This window comes from Canis lupus, chromosome 20 (genome assembly GCF_048164855.1).
Source record: "Canis lupus baileyi chromosome 20, mCanLup2.hap1, whole genome shotgun sequence".
NCBI lineage: Eukaryota > Metazoa > Chordata > Mammalia > Carnivora > Canidae > Canis > Canis lupus.
The window spans coordinates 54419228-54439190 of NC_132857.1; the positions used below are offsets into that span (position 1 = coordinate 54419228).

The window sequence follows — 19963 nt, forward strand, 5'->3', positions numbered from 1 at the left end:
AACCTGAGCAGGTGGAGACCCAAGAGGAGAATGAGCCTTGTAATAAGGTATTATAAATTGTAGGGGCTAGAGATGTAGGCAGATCAGAGTAGACAACTAAGACTCCGAAGGGTATAAATGGCACTTGGGATGAGATATTATCTAAGAGCTGTTATCTAAGGAATTTAGAGGGGTTACACAAGGATGAGAGAGATGTAAATGAAATGGGACGGGGAAGGAAGGAGATATGCTCTTTCCCAGACCAGACACCACAGTGTCAGACAAGGGCTCCATAAAATCTTCCTTTTATCTGCATTTGTCCTCCGTGTGTTGGGGACATCACCTCCTTCCCAAGAGGAAAAATAGGTGCAGGAATCTGACACCAAGCCGCAAATGAAACTTGGGAGTAAATTATCAAACAGCTTGTGCTCCAGAATTTCCCTCTGTGATCTGTAGGTAAACATGATAAACAGAGTGTCAGAGATCCTGCTCATGAAGGCCAACAGTATGAGTGTACATAGTGTACAAAATTCCAATAATTACTACTCAATAAGTTCCATTTATTCAAAATGGGATAAGAACAGAATGTAAATCTTATATTAAAACAGTATTTATTTACAAAAAATGAAATTATCTACTTCCATGGTCAGATCTTGAAGGAAGATTTAGCAATAACAGGGCAATGAATTGTAAAGCTAACATATCATGCCTAGAAATTGTGATGGCTCAGTCCCCATGAGTCTCAATTAGCTAAAAGATTAGTCCTTCTCAACATGTATAGATCATTCATTTTTATTTAACAATAACTAACTGTATCTCTGCATTATGCAATTTATCAAAATGACTATATTCTAAGCCAAAGGATAAAAAGCAACGGTAATCTTAAAGGAGTATCTGGGTGTGGTATGTTTTCATGTTTCCTCTCACTCTTAAACCAAAATGTGTTTCTTGGAAAAGTGTGTTTTCCGGTTCAATGATGCAAAACTTCCCACTGCCCCTTAGCCCATTGTTTGCATTGCTGGGCCCTAGAGGCAACACAGAAAAAGGAATGAGGAGGGATCTGCAGTGAGCCACCCCTTTAGTCAAGTCCTGGCTCTGTCACTCAGTTGTTAATAATTATGGAGTTCCTATAAAGTCCTAGTTCTGGGCAAATTGCTTTACCTGTATTGTGTCATAATAACCCTATGAGATACTTAGTATTCATGTGCCCATTTTACAGATGAGAAAACTGAGACAGAAAATTTACCAAGAAAAAATGCCAAGGGCACAGTAAGTGATATAGCTAAGATTTGGTCCTATACCCTTATACTCTTCTCTCTCTTGGACTTAGATTCTAGGCAACTTATATTTCCCTGGGCCTCAGTTTCTTCATCAGCAATACAGAGAATATACTATCTAGCTTGCAGAATCAATGAAAAAATTAAATAAGGTGATAATGTAAAGTGTTTAGTGTAGTTTCTGGCCCATAATAGGTAGTCATTAAATAGCAGCTATTACTATATTTGATAGATGGTTGTTTTAATAATAATAATATTTCCCTGATAAAATGGTTACTTCTTAACGTTTTCATGAATAAGAATAAACTTATAATTAGTAGTTTTTCATTAATAGGAGAATCACAATTCCCATTAACATCTGTTACCTATGTATTTTGAGAACAAAGTCAAATGCTTAAGAGATCACTAATCAGTATTAGATTTTAGTCAGACTGCCCCCCCCAAAAAAAGCCAAAAGTATGTTAAATGAAACTTGGCCTCAACTTTCAATCATCTAAATAACCAAAAAAATGTGGCCGATTTGACCCTGAAACACCATATTACTCACTAGTGATATGAGCCCCTCACACACATGAATTAGCTGGTTATTGGACTAACTTTCCTGTAAGAGACGCTATTGTTGCCTACTCAACAGCAGTTGCCAAACCCCCACACCCTGCCCCTTTTCCCTTCCTTCTTCCTTGCTTACAGAACTCAGATTTTATTCCAGGAATCCAAGGTCATAGGCTGCAAAGAAGAGAGGACTCTCCCAACCTGAGGTGGTGACTCATGACTAAGCCAATGGGGGTTATTTCCACCCTCCTTGCCAGTGATTGGTTTAACAATGGACTTGGGCTACGATGCTGGATAGGAAGTCTAACGGGGCAATCTAGGAAAAGGATTTCAATTTTGGAAATAAACACTCAACTGGAAATTTTACTCTTTGCACTTGTATGTGACAATTGGAACCGCAGTGGCTAGCTTGAGATCTTAAGGGAAAGTAATGCTGGAAGAGGAGAAAATATGCTGCGGATGTCAGAGCAGAAGGATAGAGAGAAAATGAGTCCTTGATGAGCAAACAAAGATATTAACTAACTTTGAATGTGCCCTAAAGGAAGCCTTCCAGACTTCGTGTTGTGAACTACATAATCCACTCATGGTTTGAACCACTTTGAGTTGGGCCTTCTGTTCTCCAAAACGGGATGTATCTTTGATATCCAAAACTAGATCTTAACCAAGATCCAAAACTAGATCTTGGCTAAGCCTAGAAAGTCCAAAATACCAGAGGTAGTCCAACATTCATTCTTAACTCTGATTCCTACCAAAGGCTTTTGGAAGAAGGTAGAAGGAGAAACAGCAAAGTAGTATTGAAACAAACAAATGAGAAGACCTGGGAACTGGGGAAAACAACCTCAGGTTCTGACTATTGTCCAGATACCAACTATTCCTTTCCATGCTCATTTCTCTTCTTTTGACCAGCTACTAGTCCACATCAATGTGCTTATTCTAAGTCTCCTCACAGATGTCCCCAGAATGTTGTAAGAGGACTTCAGATTCTTTTACAATCCTGTGAAAAGTCACTCCAAACTAGAAAACGGTTCTCGTTGAAATGGGCCTTCTCTCATCCTATACACAAACATCAAGTGTCACCTCCAACTGGATGTCATTGAGCTTTTACGGGACTGGAGATATGTGGAAAGTAGTGCAGTCCGATCAGAATAAGGTTGGATGTGCCCGTGAACCCACTGTCTCTGATCATGTTGAACAAAACAGCAATAGAAACTGTTTTCTGAGTGGGCACAGCCATGGAGAGTGAAGTACAGGAGCCTCTTAGAGCCACTAAATGAAAAGCAGAGACTGGCAGTAACAGCTTCCTTTTATCAGGGGCAATTGGATGGTTGTCATGAACAGCTGTTCTCTTCCTCTACTGACAGGCAGTGGGATTATATCTGGGAACAAAATTCCCCGCAGTAGTTTGGGAGAATAAAAATACACTATGGAAAGGCATTATAAAAATCTTCCCTGGAGACTTTACATTGTTTTCTCATCAAACTCCCAATATGAAATGAAGATAGATATAAATATAGATATAGATATAGATGATATAGATATAGACAGATATAGATATAGACACACACATAATATATAAAGAGAGAGAAATCGAGAGAAAGAGATTGATTTTACATACATGTAAAATGAAGGGGTGATACTTAAATACAGTCCTGCAGTCAAATTATTCTCCAGTGCTATTAATCTGCGATACGCTATATCCTAAGGACACATCCCACCCCCACCTCGCCAGTGATTATTGTCCTCATGAATTATTCTTGCACACTGGCTCGTCAATTCCTTTCCTCACAGCCTCGGCTAAAGAACTCTCCCAGCAATTTCAACTGTACTTCTTCCTTACCACGGCATCTCATATCCTCTTTGTTTCCCTAGGTCTCCAATTTCATCCTTTCCCCCCTCTTCTTAATCCATCATTCTTTGTGAGGCACTGCCGGCCGAGCACTGCACAATAGGCCTTGTCTTACCCTATTTACCATGCCCATTAAATCTATTAGTCTCAGTACACCATCAGCTTTTAAAAGTGCCCCTTTCACAGGCCCCCCTCTTACCTGTTCTAATGACATTGTTCCCTCTCCCACTGCCCTTTGAACACTCATGTCATTAAGCTCCAATTTCACTTTGCTTTTGATAATGACAAGATGGCTGCGCTCTCTAGTCTTACTCCGGAGCCTACCAGAGTACCTTTACAGCAGCAGCCACAGGAGATACCTATTGATTGCTCTTCTTGCCTCTCCTTCCCACAAGGTCCCAGGGCTGCTGTTAGTATTTGTCCAGCTGAAGCTAGCTCACAAAGACAGTTGGAACTGATGGTTCTCACTGACACAGGAACGTGGATATTCTGAATGACTTAGAGCCCTTTCCCTCTTCCCCTTTCCTCCTAAACATTCTGCTCAGATGTCCGGCTTCCATTCATTCCTTCAAATATATACTTAACAGAATGTATTTCTACTACTGCCAGGCTGTGGGCTAGATGTTAGGGGGACAAGAGATCCAGCCCCTTCTGCAAGGAGATTTCCATCTGGGTAGAGGGGAGGGGCCAACCAACAAGTACAGTACAACGGGCTGATTGCTTTCTCCAGGCCAAGGAAATCCAGTCACACCAGCTTCTGTTGTGTTGCTGTACTGAAAGTAAGGGGAGTGTGTGCAGAGGAGGGTCAAAGTAAAATGGACCTTGGTTCATAATCTGGTTCCGCCACAAATTTGAAGAACCTGAGGCAATCGATGCAGCTGTGACAGAGCCTCAGTCTTCAGCTCCACCCACCCAGCTATGGCACCCACCTCCCAGGGGCTACTGTGAGGATGAAATGGAACACCACCACCTGGGGAGGTGGCTAGCTTAGCTCCTGACACTCCATAAGTGTTGACTGGGATGCTCACACTTTTCATATTTCCCAGAAACCCCCTGATTTTCGAAGCCCAGTATCCCTCCCTGTTTCCCCCGGTGCCCTACAGCTGGTGATTTTTCTCATGAGTTTGTTTAAATAAACGTTTGAGCCAGATCGGCTTCAACTCCACCTGGGTTGAGGCAGCTCAGTTAATTTTCCACCAGCACCTTACCTCCAGAGCACATGCTACCCAGGAGACGTTAGGCGCAGGCAAATTAGTTTAGAGGCTCTTCTGGGAATTTATTCATGTCATAAAGTGGAGTTGGATTTATTACCAGTGTTAGTATTTACTCAGGGGGAGCCAAAGACCTGATCAGCAAGGGGAATGAGGGGTCTGTGGGGAGGGTGAGTCCAGGTCAGGATAAAGCCATATTAATAGACTTTCTAAATAGTCTCTCATTTGAGCTACCTGATCAGAAAAGGCCTTAAATCCATCTCCTGCTGCATTTTATTGTGACGGAAGACCCCCCCCCCCATTTACCCCACGGGAAGGTGCTCTCATAAAAATCCTCTTCATATATTACCACCCTAATGACTGCACACTATCAACGGAAGGGCAGTGAAAAATGATTATTGAGCCATGTACAGACCACCCCAGCATTTTTAATTATAGATCTTACAAGAAAAATAAAACTTTTGTTTTGTTTTGTCTGCATTCAAGATAATCTTATCAGGATTGTCAGGAAAGAATAATACTGCAGTCAAAAGAATATTCAGTGCCCCTTCAGGCACTTTTCAGAATTCAGAGTGTTGGCACATATTTAAAAAGCAAATACAGAAGAAATGCATAACTTAGAGAGCTCAGGTGCTAAATTAGCAGAGGCTGAGGAAAAGAATGAGTCAGGGAACTAGAGAAATGCTTCCCCACAATGCAACTTAGCCTTTAGCCCCAACTTTCCCAACTTTTGTCAATGCACTGAAGTCTGGTGTTGATGTTCAAATCATCTGACAACTTGTAACTCAACCGTAAGCAGTTAGACATAAGCTACAAGTGTCTATTTTTACACACCAGCAGCAATTCCCTCAGGAAAGCCAGCCTTCCTTTCTGCTCGCTCTTCTGTCATCCCGAGAACCCTTCCCTCCTATGGATGTTCCATTCTCTCGTTGGATGCCTTAGAAAGTTGCCTTCCAGCTCCTAATTACCTCAAGCAGCTGCCTAATGCAGCTTCCAGGCACAAACCACTGTGGAGTATCCATTTTAACACTCAGCACTATCACTGACTGGTGTTGAGAGAGAGGGATTGCTTCTGTGCCTGTCAGGAAAACAACAGTTGTTGTATTCATTGGCCTCCCAGGAAACTGGGATGCCTTGCCTTTGTGCGCAGGATTTTCCCCCAGGGCCTCTGGCTGAGGAGCCATCAGCGAACCAAAGAGGAATGGCTTTAGTCTGCCCTCCGCTCTCCTTGGCAAGGGTTACATCATTTGCTCAAGTACCATCATCAACACATCTATATATAAACTGTCTACCGAAAACATTTTATAAGCCAAAGGCAGTTATGACAAACCCCATTAAGACAATGTTCTCTAGGTAACACAACACAGCGCCCAGCTCCCAGGCCATAGCTTCCTCGTTTCAGGAATGATTCCAGTTACAAAAAGCACTCAGTAAAGACTTTGTGGATTAATTGATCCCTTGATTGGTCTAGAATCCGTCTATTAAATACTCTGAAATCTGCATTTTGATATAAGAAGTTGGAGTTTTCACAGCAATGGCATTTGCTGCCAGGGCATTAGCCCGCCCGCGTTTTATAAAAAAGGAACTATTACTTAGGCTCTTCTGTTTCTGGACAAGCAATAGGAAAGGCTGTGGAGAAGAAAGAGGAGGAGGAGGAAAAGGAGAAGGAGGTAGAGGAGGAGGAGAAGGCCTCGAACTTGGATCCTGCAGCAACGTGTTCGATATGCCCCCTACCCCTCTGCTGTAACAAACTCCTGGAGACCTTTGTGTTCACATCATCCTAAGAAATTCATACAAAAGATGAGTGTCAGGGAATCAAGTGCTGGCCAGTTTTTCTCAAAGCCTATCGATGTACTCTGTGATACCAAGGCAGTATGGGTACTTCCCAGGAAGGGCAAAATCTCTGGGTCTCTTCCGGAAAATGTCACAATGTGGAAGTCACCCCAATGAGGAGAAGAGGAGGAGAAGGAGGAGAAGGAGGGGGGGAGGAGGAGAAGGAGGAGGAGAAAGTGGAGGAGGAGAAGGAGGAAGAGGAGGAGGAGGAGGAGGACAAGGAGGAAGAGGAGGAGGACAAGGAGGAGGACAAGGAGGAAGAGGAGGAGGACAAGGAGGAAGAGGAAGAGGAGAAGGAGGAGGAGGACAAGGAGGAAGAGAAGGAGAAGGAGGAGAAGGAGAAGGAGGAAGAGGAGGAGGAGAAGGAGGAGGACAAGGAGGAAGAGAAGGAGGAGAAGGAGAAGGAGGAAGAGGAGGAGGACAAGGAGGAGGACAAGGAGGAAGAGGAGAAGGAGGGAGAGGAGGAGAAGGAGAAGGAGGAAGAGGAGGAGGAGAAGGAGGAGGAAGAAGAGGAGAAGGAGGAGGAGAGGAGAAAGGAGGAGAAGGAGGAGGAGGAAGAGGAGGAGGAGGAGAAGGAAGGGGAAGAAGAAGAAAAAAGAGAAAAAAGAGAAAGAACAAAAAAAGAAAGAAAGAAAGAAAGAAAGAAAGAAGAAAGAAAGAAAGAAAGAAAGAAAGAAAGAAAGAAAGAAAGAAAGAAAGAAAGAAGAAGAAAGAAATTGAGACCGGAAAGGGAAGATGAAGATCTTCTTATGGGATTTGGTTTTTATTATTAAAGAAAAACAACATTTTGTCTACAGGGTTGATAGTGGCCACGTGGTACTCGAATGCTCCTTACTTTGAGACTTGTTAGTGTTTCACACTCACTGTTCAACCATCTCTTCCTTTCTTCTCACCAATGGTTTCAGTAAACAATTCAGGGTCAGGAGAAAGTGTTGAAAGAACCGGGTTCTTCAATGAGAATACACATGCTAAACGGGCTCCTAATTTGAGAAAATACCTCTGCTAGACACCACCCCTTCTCCCTTAGGGCATCTGTTAGGACCAAACTTCCAACATTGAGTTCCCCCAACAGTGAGCTCAGTTTTTGCCTAGTAATTGGGGTGACTTCCACATTGTGACATTTTCCGGAAGAGACCCAGAGATTTTGCCCTCCCTGGGAAGTACCCATACTGCCTTGGTATCACAGAGTACATCGATAGGCTTTGAGAAAAACTGGCCAGCACTTGATTCCCTGACACTCATCTTTTGTATGAATTTCTTAGGATGATGTGAACACAAAGGTCCCCAGGAGTTTGTTACAGCAGAGGGGTAGGGGGCATATCGAACACGTTGCTGCAGGATCCAAGTTCGAGGCCTGATGCCTCTGTTTGAGACACTCAATCTTCCCAAGACTCAGGGTTCTCATCTATAATATTGAGGATGGAAAGGAGCTTGCCCCCTGCCCCCTTCAGCGCTTCTCTAAGATTCCTCACTGAGACACCACAGATGGTACGGCCAGGGAGGGAGGTGGAAAGGATAAGAAAAGGTTAAAGTGCACGTGATACCACTGTTACCGAGCACCTTCCAGGATGTCATTTTTTTTCCTTCATTAATCTTTCATGTGATTTTCATCAAGGGAGTGGAATGATTCATAGGGAAATAGAATTCTACACACTTTAATATGTAGCAGGAACCTAGTTACTTGAACCGAGGAGCCCAATTGTGTTTTCAAGAGGCCCCCAGTAGTAACAGAACTAGCTTTCCCTTCTGTGAGAGGATGGAATTACTCACAAATACCTCTAAGATGCATACTTTGGGTGTTCTTCCCAGAGTGTTCACGGATTTTTTTGATAGTCTTCTGCTGTGACCAATGATGTGTATCTGAGAAATACCTGTCTAGGACTAGGGCAGACTACTCCACCCTAAGCACAAGTACGTGCTGCAGCGTTAGGTGAGGCCCCATTAGCAGTGAACCCTCCCCAAGGCAGAGGACCCTGTAAACTCAAAAGACAGGGGGAAAGGGATGGTGGTAAGAAGGAAGAAGAGAGAAGAGAGAGAGAGAAAGAGAGATATAAGAGGGAGAAGGAAATACTGGGGAGGAGGGAGAGCGGGTCATTTTGCTACTTGAAGAAAGACTAAGGAAGTGCTTCCTTATCTAAGTCTATTTTTACTTTTAGGTTTGTTCACTTTTCTGTCCACATGTAATCCCCTACTTTGTATCCTATCTTTTCTTCCGGTGAGGCAGGTAAACAACGCTGTGGAGTTTTCACTGCTGCGTGTGATAGATACTAAAGTTTTTCACCAATATTCCAGATTTTCTATTAGGCCCAGAGTGAGGTTGCCCTTCCTTGCCCCCTTGAGATTGTGCAGAGACATGTGATTTATTTTGCCAATGGAATGTGAGCAAAAATAATGTGTACTGCTCTAGGGCAAAAAAACACTAAGACGCACCTATTTTTTTTCAGGCTTCCTTCTTCCACCAGTGAAACCACTGAATCTCCAGTCTTTGGAGGTTCCATCAACCTAGCCCCAGATTAAGAAAACCTGGAACAGAGTTCCCAGCTGCCCACAGTGACTATGTGTTGTAAGCAAGCAATGAAAAGATATTGTTTTGAGTCATTAAGACTCAGAGGTTCTTATTGCAACATAACCTAGCCTAACCTGACTGATGCATCGTTATTACTAGTTATGATTAGTTAAAATCAGTCACTACTGTTGTTTATAGTGCAATTTTGCAAAACATAAGATTTCTAACAATTTTTTTAAAGATTCTATTTATTCATGAGAGACAGAGAGAGAGAGAAAGAGAGGCAGAGACACAGGCAGAGGGAGAAGGGGTCCCCAGAGGTCCCCCTGGGCTGAAGGCGGCGCTAAACCGCTGAGCCACCAGGGCTGCCTGATTTCTAACATTTAAATAAGTAATAAATAATAAGGTTTTTCTAAGACTGGGTTCTGTTCACAAGGAGTTTTAGGATCTTTGGCTGAGTGTGGAGTTCACCACTTGCAGTTTTGTCTAAACAGGCAAGGTCTGCAAGGAAATGTTGACTGGAAAATAGAGAAATACTTTTGCCATCATCATAGACATTTTCCCGGGATTACTATTAGTGAATAATTTTTATGAGTACATAATAGCTGTAAACTTGTCAGAAATAGACACCAGAAAAATAAAATTATTGTTGTCATGATGATTTTATCATCTCCAATACCCTGCAGCTACGCTCCCAATGATTTTTAACACCAAATAAAATTCAGCCAGTTCAAAGCAGGTTTATAAACATAACAATCCTGTAAAGTTGAATCTGTAGAAATGACTAGATTGATCTGAAAAGATTCTTTAGATGAGCATTTTTCGCTAAAGGAATTAAATATTGGAGAATGTAGACATAAATAAATGTTACCTAACCTTTCCGGAATAAACCCTGGCATAAAAGTTGGCATCGTGAATACAAAAACCTAATCTATAAAGTCACTAATTTATGACAGTAGCTTGCACAGTCTGGAAATCATGGCCTTTGTCCACACTCTCAACGAGGAACACTAAATACAAGAGAGTATCTGCACAAATCGGGGAAGAGATTAGCCACTTCAATCTCCACTCCATCTCCCATGTTCTAGAAACATCCTGGAAGAGGTAATATAATTGTAGGTCCTTAACCTAAGAAAAATCCTCTCCTAAATTTGAAGTTATGATGAATACAAAGGAGAAAGCCCAAGAACAGAAATAATTGTCATTCTTCAATGCAGATGAGTAGACAACAGAGAACCTGGATTAGAAATAGCCTGCAAAAAAGCAAAAGAACTTGACAAAGATAGATCTGAGCAGAGAAGGGAGCATTATGTTCATTTCTTTCCATGTCCAGAAGGATTGGGGGTGATGAACTAAATAGAAGTTTCCCAGACCTACATCAAACCGTATCAGTAAGCACACCCCACTTTGAACAGGCTCTGAAGTTAAGACTGCCTGGTGAAACATTAATTTCATTATAAAGTAAAATTCATATGCATTATATCTTAACAAATCACTTTTCCTTTTTTTTATAACAAAGAATCAAAGGACTCCTTTTTTATCATTTTTCTACTTTTTTTATAACTATAAATCATTTGTCATAAAAAGCAGCTGTCCTCAGAAAATTATTCTCCATTCCATCATAGCCACAACTTAAAGACTCAAAAATATCTTTAGTAAACAGGAATATATAGTAATGTAAGTTACAAGGAATAAACATTAAATTAACATATAATGATCTCATTTCATTTCAATCATCGAAAATAAGCATAGGACCAACAATAAAAGAGATGGCTCAGCCTTCAACTATGCCAAACGCTGCTTAGTATTTCTCAGTCTTTCCCTGTAGAGAAATAATCTTTAAAATGTTTCTATTTGCCATTCTGTTTTAGATTTTTGGAAATTATCAAAGAATGCACTAAAAAACACAGCACCATCACCATGGCCTTTCTGGTTGCAAAATCCCACGACAAATGCACTGAATCTGTATGATCACAATTTAATAAGGTAATGGGGAGCTGGTATAGTTTAGCTCCCTCTCAATCCCAAATAAGAAACCCTCAGTTTATCAGAAGACCAAAGCATAGTCTTATTTAAAGCTAATTAATTCATTTTTCTGGTCAGTTTGAATAGAATCAAATATTCCTTACTATTTTAAGCCTCATTATGAAACAATTTCCTCATATTTTGTTTTTTTATATGGTATTTTCCTATTGCTGTAAATGCGTGTTTCTTGACATAATTGGTCATTCCTTTTAAAATGCAGGGCCTTTCAGGGCTTCAAGATATTACATTCCACATCAATAGAGGTGATATAGCAAAGATTTAGGACAGCTGTTCTCAGTAGGGTAAATGTATAAAAATCACCATGAACATTTTTCTTTTTCAAACTACATATGTCCATCCCCACTTGAGAGTCTGGAATATGTGTGGTCTAGAAAAAATCCTCTGGTGATCCTAAGGTTCGTTGCTTAGGAGATTGGGTAACTCCTTGAAATATAGCACAGAAGTGTTGTTCGTTTGTTTTTACTAAATTTGCATATTGCAATATTTTCTTCTTTCTTAAAAATTATGTGCAGGGAAAAAACTCAAATTAATTTAGAGAACTGATCCACTGAGTTTTCTGTTAAGGCCTTTCACTGCATGGCTAGCTCTGCTTGTCTATCTATATTGGCAAATATGCCGCCTTTGTCTTTCATCAAATTGGTAACATTTGCTTAGAAAACTGAATCTGAGGAGTGGAGTATCACCACCCAACACCTCCGTCTTAGAGTTAACTGGCTTTGCTGTAGCCTGCCGGGAGGAAACAGCAGCCAATGGGCCAAGTCTAAAACACGGAAAGTGAAATGGTTCTATTAAAGAAAGCGATTACAGCATCGGGCTTTGCAAACTAGGCTAAAGCTCTAAACTGCAAAATTATCTTGATGCATGTGATTGGGAAGGACTAATTAGAAGAGAGGATGACATTTTATTTTCTAACCAGCCCTCTCTGATCTGAAGCCACGACACCCCCTCACTTGTTACCTAGCAACCCTTCTTTGTATATGTAAGGTTACTCTATTCCTGCTTTGTTATTCAATTTACTTGCCATTTTAAGTGTCCTGATTCTCTTTAGGACTATCCCACCCCGGTGCGATTGGCCTTAGGCTCTGAAATATCAGAGGGCCACCGATTAAGTGGATCCACATGTCGTTGTACAGCCCCATGCTGTCCATAGATCGGTGCTAAACAAATGCTGTAGCTATTTCACCTTGGTTTTTGTGATCTTACCAGAGCCCTCCCTGTCTGCACCCCAGCCAACAACCCTCCGCCTAAACCAGAAATTGCTGTCATTGCTTTTATCTTGATTGAGAGAATATAAGCAGGACTGGCTCCTTTTAACTCAGTGGAAAAATGACTATCAATTTAAACATTAACTGGTGTCCAATCTAATCATGAAACTAAAAACAGAATTTGCTCCTGCACGTTGCAGTTTCTCAGAAAATCACCACCCAGCTAAACTTCACAATTCCACCTAAACCCTAGCAATATGTAAATAGGTAATCAGCCACATTTGGAAACGTATTTTTTAATCAGGTAGTTTAGATGCATAATCACCTTCAAATCAAACCACCATTAGAGGCCATTAACTCTTGAAGGAAGGAAACTCAGCTGGCAGTCAGAACTCTATCAAAGATAGAGATCCAGGCTCCACCTTCGATTTTTGTAGAGCCCTGGGCTCACACTCACTTTTCAGTTGCCTTTTTTTTTCCTCCTTAAAAGAGAATTGTGGGGATCCCTGGGTGGCACAGCGGTTTGGCGCCTGCCTTTGGCCCAGGGCGCGATCCTGGAGACCCGGGATCGAATCCCACATCAGGCTCCCCGTGCATGGAGCCTGCTTCTCCCTCTGCCTATGTCTCTGCCTCTCTCTCCCTCTCTCTCTGTATGACTATCATAAATAAATTTAAAAAAAAAAAAAAAAGAGAATTGTGATTCTTTCTTAATGCTAGATAAGAATTAGGAGTCTTAACAAAACAATCAGGCTATAGCACTTGAGTGCTTAGTAAAGGTCTATTACCTTTTTACTGTTTCTTTTTTCCCCTCAGTCACTTGAGAATTGCCTAACACCGAAAGTCTAAGTAGCTCCAGAACACCAAACCCTAGTACATGCTAAAATACAATATCTAATCTATAATCTAATGCACAAACTAATGATATAACTTGTTCAAATTAGTAGCACAATTTTGTTCTTTCTAAAATAACTCTTGTTGGAAAAATCTGCACCCCCATTCATGACAGTACCCAAATAATTCCAAAACCTTCGCTGCAATTCTTTTGGGGTTTTATACAGAAAAGGAATTTGAAAGCATTTGTTGTCTATCTCCTACTGTGCTGGTTAGGGGGATAATGGCAACAGGTGGACCTAAGTCCTAGGATATGAGACAGTGGGGTGTATGGCCTGCCAAATTTAGATAACTCAATTAAAACAGCCCCATTCACCCACTCCAAGGAAAAAAAGCTGGGGGCTGTGGGAGATGGTGAGCATGGGTGACAACTGCAGATTTTCTTTTCTGGGGTCATTAGCTATGTTTGTGTATCTATAGCATAACTGTGTTATAAGCTAGCACGGTTATTTTTGCCTTTGCCTCATCACTCAGTGCAAAAGGGCAGAGGTGATTGCTTATAAATTCACACAGCTGCTGGCTGGAAGAAGGCATTTGGAAAATAATTTAGTAACATGGGCCTTTATTTCACTGAAAGAATTGTTCTTTGAGGAACATTCTCTCCCCCCACCACCCCCCACCCCAAACCAATAGAGCACTCAGGCTCCTGCAAAACCTTCCCAGGTTAAAGCAAAGCACAATTTCCAGTTCTGGTGCCAGCGGAGGTATGCAAAGATTTTCTCAGCAGGAAGTCACTCATAGACATCACATGAATATTTAAACAATGGGAAGCCAGCAAAAGATTCTTTCACGCTGCAGGATGATAGTGACTTCTGAAATTATCACAATTATCATTCCATTATTGCAAAACAAATGACCTGATTTATTATGCTCTGCCTCTGCTCATCTCTGGATTTCTTCCTGATATATTACACAACCGGTTACTTAGGCATTCTACACAAACAGCATTTGTATCGACTACTTCATTAATATTTTGATTATTATAAATCTCAGGAACTCAATCCTCATCTGAGGCTAGAGTCAGCTCCCTCCCAGCCTTTATCCCTGAAGATGATTAGAAAATTTTATGGTAGGGTATGGTGATGCAGCCTATGGAATTCTACAAAAAAAGGTAGATGACCACCTAACTCTCCCTTCATTGCAGAAACACTCTTCACATATATCCCACAGCAGAGAAGGTCAACAGTTCTTGAATCAGCAGGAAAAGAAGCTTGCATCCAGGAAATCTAGGCAGAAATGCTATTCCCTAGCATGATTCCAGCACATGTGTCAAAGCTCATCTTAAAAAAAAAAATTAAAAAATTCCTGGTTGTTTTCCCTTTAAGAGGTGAAGGTAAGAAAAAAAAAAAACATGGAGGAATTATAACAGTTAAGTCATCAATAAAGTAGCAGAGACAATACTAAAAAGCCATGTCTTCCAATCCTATTCTCTTTTAAATCCTTGAGCTACATTAGGCAGCTCCATGGGCCCTATTTACCGACCCAGAACAAGTTTGTTTACCCTCTTAGCAAAACTCAGCAAAGAGTAGTTACATCCCACCGGTGACACAGCGGGGCAAGATAGGAATTCAGGGACAAAAAAAAAAAAAAAAAAAAAAGAAAAATCAAACAACACACTTGCCAAAAGCAGATCATGGCAACATGCATGTTGTAATGAGACAACTGATGAGCCGTGAGTCAAATTCCTACTTCTTCCACTGGAACATTATTACAGTTTAAAGTGCTTGAAAAAGAGCATGTCTGCAATACACTAATGACTTTAAATGGGCTCATGTGTCAGCCTGTAGGTTGAAAAGAAAACTGAAAGCATTTTTCATGTGCTGTGAAATGACTCTGCAAATGATTTTAAGCTTTACCTGTCCGGCAACTATCAGCCCTTTCCTCATCTGGGTCTAATATTTGCTCAGGAGGCACATATTACCATCTGCTCTCAAGGTGAATCTAAAATAGGTAGTCTCAGGCAAACTACCAATGAAACTTTGGATGAATTCTCCTGGCGACACCCCTCCCACTTCTTTCATTATACTTCCCTCCCCTGCCCATTGGTACTCCCCCTAAAAAAAAAAAAAAAAAATCAAGAAGCAAGTGTAGAATTGCCAGGACTCCCGAAACAGCTGATCTTGTGGAACACTGTGAGGTTTCTATTACAATAAATATATCTTGAATATTATATAAGATATTATACAAATATGAACAAGACACAGTCCCAGTCATCAAGGAAATGAGAATATTGGAGAAACATAGAAATAAAAAAGAATCAAGATAATTCAATGGAAAGAGGTCACTATATACAGTCAATTTAATATAAATTTGTTGTTTATTAGAGAACTTCATTAGAAGTGTATCCAGCAGACAAGAAGAAAGGAGCTGAGAGGTAATCTTATTTTGTGGTTTGGGGAGAAAAATCAGACCATCACTCAAGAGCCATTTAAATAAAGATTAGAAAGATAATAATAACTCCCAGAACTCATCCAGCTTCAATCCCAGAAATTAACATTGAAGAAGTAGCCAGAAAAATGGAGGAAATTTGACAAGTTGGTGTGTTCTCATCTCAGTGGACCATAGCAGTTGGGGTAGGATGCTAAGAAAGTAGCTGTTTGCTCCCAGAGACATGAAGAAAGACCATGTCTTGGATACAACAAACTCTTCCTGGAACCAGGAGTTATCTGCTTTGATCTGGAGAGAAGCATGGCCTGCTATTTTATTTCTATCCTCTGCATGGGAGGGACCATCCTCATTTCTCATAAATGATGCTGAGAAATATCATAAATTATCCATAATCCTCTCCTTCACTCAAATAGACATATTCTCACTGAAAATAATGATACCTAAGGAGAATGTGTTTATTTCCCTCTGCTTTAGGAAGGGCATACAAATATCATGAATCAACAAAAGACAAAACAGAATCTTTTGTAGGATAACAATATTGTTTTGTAAAACATTTACACTGGGCCCATTTTTCTAGCTAGCATCAAAACCTTTTTCTATGTCCTATTTCCCTATCAGTCGTGAAGGATAAAGCCTAGAATTTTTAAGACATTTCATAGCCAAGCAAGGTAAGTAAAGAGAGAGAGAGAGAGAGAGAAAGAGAGAAATGGAAGAAACAATGGCAGCATTGTATACATGTGCAAGTTTAAACCTTGGAGGAAAACATTCTGTTGCATTACAAATACCTTGAAAGATTGGTCTTGTTTCTACTATGAAAATTCTCAGTATTCTGTTATAATCTTCTATTGTCTAAATCAGACACATCTCTTACCACAAAACAAGTTGTAATTGGCCTTTGGCACCACAACTGGAATAACACAGGAGAGGTTTTGGCAGAAATCATTTAATATCTTCTTCCATTATACTTTCCAGGATGTTTGTTTTATTTCCTTCAATCCAAAAGGATTTTTTTAAATTAAGGAGTAAATATGTTTTCCTGTGTTTCTTGAATTTCTTTGGTCCACTTGCAAGTCATAATGATGCTAAAGGAGTATTTCTACCATTTTGAATCTAAGTCATAACTTAGAGACCAAAGAGATAACCCTCCATTACTGTGGATTAAGGTCTCCAGCTATATAAACTCTAGTCTGAAAATGGCAGTAAATCCAAATTAACAGACATGTTTTCGAAGAGCTTGCAAAATCTAAAGTATGGTAATCATGTAACCAAATATATGAGAAATGCCAATGTTTGCATTGATATGGTATTATTAAGTTGACATCACATGGGTTAATTGCTCTTTACCTTATGTGTCTGTTCCATTTATTTTGAACATCCGAGGAGATATTTTAAAAGAAAAGAAAAAAAAAAAAGAGCCCTGGCCTCACTCCAGATCTACAGAATTAGAATTTCAGAGAGTTGTGAGTGCTTGGGAAATTTTTTTAAGCCCCACAAGTGATTCTGATGCTTAGACAAGGCTGAGAACCACAGGTCTATTCCAGCCTCCAGGAAGTGGGTCTTCTACAACCTGAGAAGCAAATGGGTTTTGCATCTTTCCAAGGTTCCAAGCAGAAGGATGATGATAGGGTTAAGGGTTCATGGCAAAATGTTATCTACACCTTCAAGAGACAGCACAACACAATTGGTCTAAACCATTTTTGCAATATCACCACGAAGATCACCCAAATATTTTGACCAGTTTTCTCTCTTCTATTATCTTTTTAAATAGGAACTCCCAATGTCCTCTCCAACCTTGACCATTCAAGTGACTCAACAGAATACGTCCACTCCGGGCACATCATCTATTTTACAGTGCAGTGCTTTGGGTAGACGATTTGTTCAAGAATTTCACCTTGTAGATAGGTTAACTGGCAGAGGAGAGAAGAACAGAAGAATATAAAACTGTCAAATGGAATCACATTAAATTGATGAGTTCCCAGAACAGAAAGCCTCCTGCACCCCTCACAATTTCCCAATCACATGCAAGAAAGTTTGAAGAAGAAAAATCTAGAAATAAAGGAATCAAATTCCCCAAATATATGACAACAGGGTGATACCAAGTTATGCTGTAAATAGGCAAGAATAGAGTAGCAATTGTACAAAAAATTATATATAGATATAGATATGTATATAAAATACTCTGACATCACCAATGTCGGAATATGTCAGTTCTCTAGTTAATTTGACAACACAGCACAAAATATGTAAGACAAAGTAATCTTGCTTCATTAATAATGTGAGAAGAGTATTTTCTATGTGCTGGGCAATGGGCAAAACATTTGGTCAATATTAGTCCATTTGATTAATACAGCAATGCTGTGATATATTTAATATTAGCATCCCTACTTTACAAATGATGAAAATGAGGCATTGAAAAAGTGAAGTAACTTACCAAAGACCCTGCAATTAGTAAGCGGCAGAGAAAGGATACAAAGCAAGGCAGCCGGCCTCAGAGTCCGCGAAGTTAACCTTCATACTCTACAGTCTCTCATCTGTTACCAACAAACTGTTTGGCAGAACAAGTTTATCTACGTGCCCTCCCCCCCCCCCGAACAGGTCATTTCATTCATTCCTTCTGCCAAGTTAGGACATTTTCTTACCTCCCCTTTCTCCTACCAAAGCTTATGCATCTGATATTTAATTTCCTCAGGGCCTTGACATGTGGGAGTTCATAGAATCCACATCAACATTCAACACAGGGAAATGGCTGAACGTGTTATCTCTTAAAGACAATAGGTTTCCACTTCACCATGTGCTGTTAATGCCTAACTCAAAGCACTACTTACTATGGGACTCTGGCCATGATGCCCATGGGTAGCATCTCTGAGGTAGAACCCATATCTCATTCATACGTGTCCTGTCAGCGCCCAGCGCAGTGCCTAAACAAAACTCAATCCTAATGTAAGTTTATTGGACTGTAAAAGCAGACTAGGATGTTCCTGCAACCGTCCCACATAGGCCAACTTCTTCCACAAAAGGCTAGCTGGCCTGTCTAATATGAGCTCTCATAGCTCCTTTGGGCTCAAACTACTAAAATACTTCTAAAATGGGACATGTTGGTTAAGAATCTCCTTTTTCTTCTCATAAAAGTAGGCCACATATGTTATATAGGAGGATTGCTATAGGCAGCCACATTCCAGTCGTTCATAAGGAAGAGAGGCCCTGAGTGCCAAGAAAAAGCACGTTTTGATGAGAGGATGCCTAGAGGAAAAGACTTGATCGTGGGTCATGAGTTTAGGTGTCCCAAGTTGTAGACCTATAACAACATGGAATCCTGGCTTCCCAGGGGAACCTACAAGTTAAGAAAAGCTTGCTGAACGCAAACAGACATCTAAAATGGGAAATGAGAAAATTACTTTGAAGCTTCACAGATTTGCCTAGGGATCTGCCTATAGAAAAGTCCCCAGTGGTGCAGATTATTTTTCCCAAGATAGACCAACACAATGTCTCATTCCAAATGTTCTTTTGTCCACATGTGTGACATTGACACTCCCCTCAACAAAAGATGACCCTGTGTTCCCTCTGCACACACTTAAATAGGGGCAGGTCTGAGACTACAATGGAAATGACCATGTAACTTCCAAGGGTAGGTCATAAAGAGCAATGCAATTTCTGCTTAGTTTTTCCAGGAAACTTAACACTTGGAACTAGGCTATTATGAAGCCAAGGAGCCACATGGAAATGGCAAATAGGGGTTCCAGCTACAGCCAGTATTAACCATCAGGTGTATGAATGAGGAAGCCTTCACGGTGGCGCTAGCTCCAGCCACCATCTGACTCTAATCACATGAGAAACCCCAAGAGAGAACCATCTAAATGAGCCCAATCAGCCCTCAGAAACATGAGAGATAATAATAAAATGATTGGTATTCTTAGGTCATTAGGTTTTGGGGTGATTTGTTATGCAGCATTAGTAATTGAAACACCCAGCCGGGAAACAGGCTCAGGAGCCACCTTCTGCAAACACGAAGGTTAAAGCTCAAAGAAGAGTTGGGTTTTCCTAATCACACACGAGAGAGCTAAAGCAGTTCAGAGATTGGCTGAGACTGGTTGAGTCACAGCAGCCAGAACAACTCCTTTTCCTTTTCTAGAAGTTCAGAAGCCATAAAACCTCTCCTGAGAGCGTGCTGAGTCTGCCCAGAGAGAAGCCACCTCACAGATGATTAGAATGTAAGTGGATAACGAGCCATT

General features: G+C 40.7%; 1 long non-coding RNA gene across 4 annotated transcripts in view; it reads left to right on the forward strand.

Annotated features, from left to right (window-relative positions):
• Positions 1-19963, forward strand: part of LOC140612136 (uncharacterized) — a 29518-nt gene that overhangs the window by 1676 nt on the left and 7879 nt on the right. For 2 of the 4 annotated variants that reach the window (XR_012013451.1, XR_012013452.1), the window contains exons 2-3: positions 1199-1248; positions 1966-2161. This is a non-coding gene — a long non-coding RNA (uncharacterized lncRNA). Of the gene's footprint in view, positions 1-1198; positions 1249-1965; positions 2162-9142; positions 9271-19863; positions 19943-19963 lie in introns of those variants that run through there. The other 2 variants (XR_012013449.1, XR_012013450.1) reach the window with 2 other exon arrangements.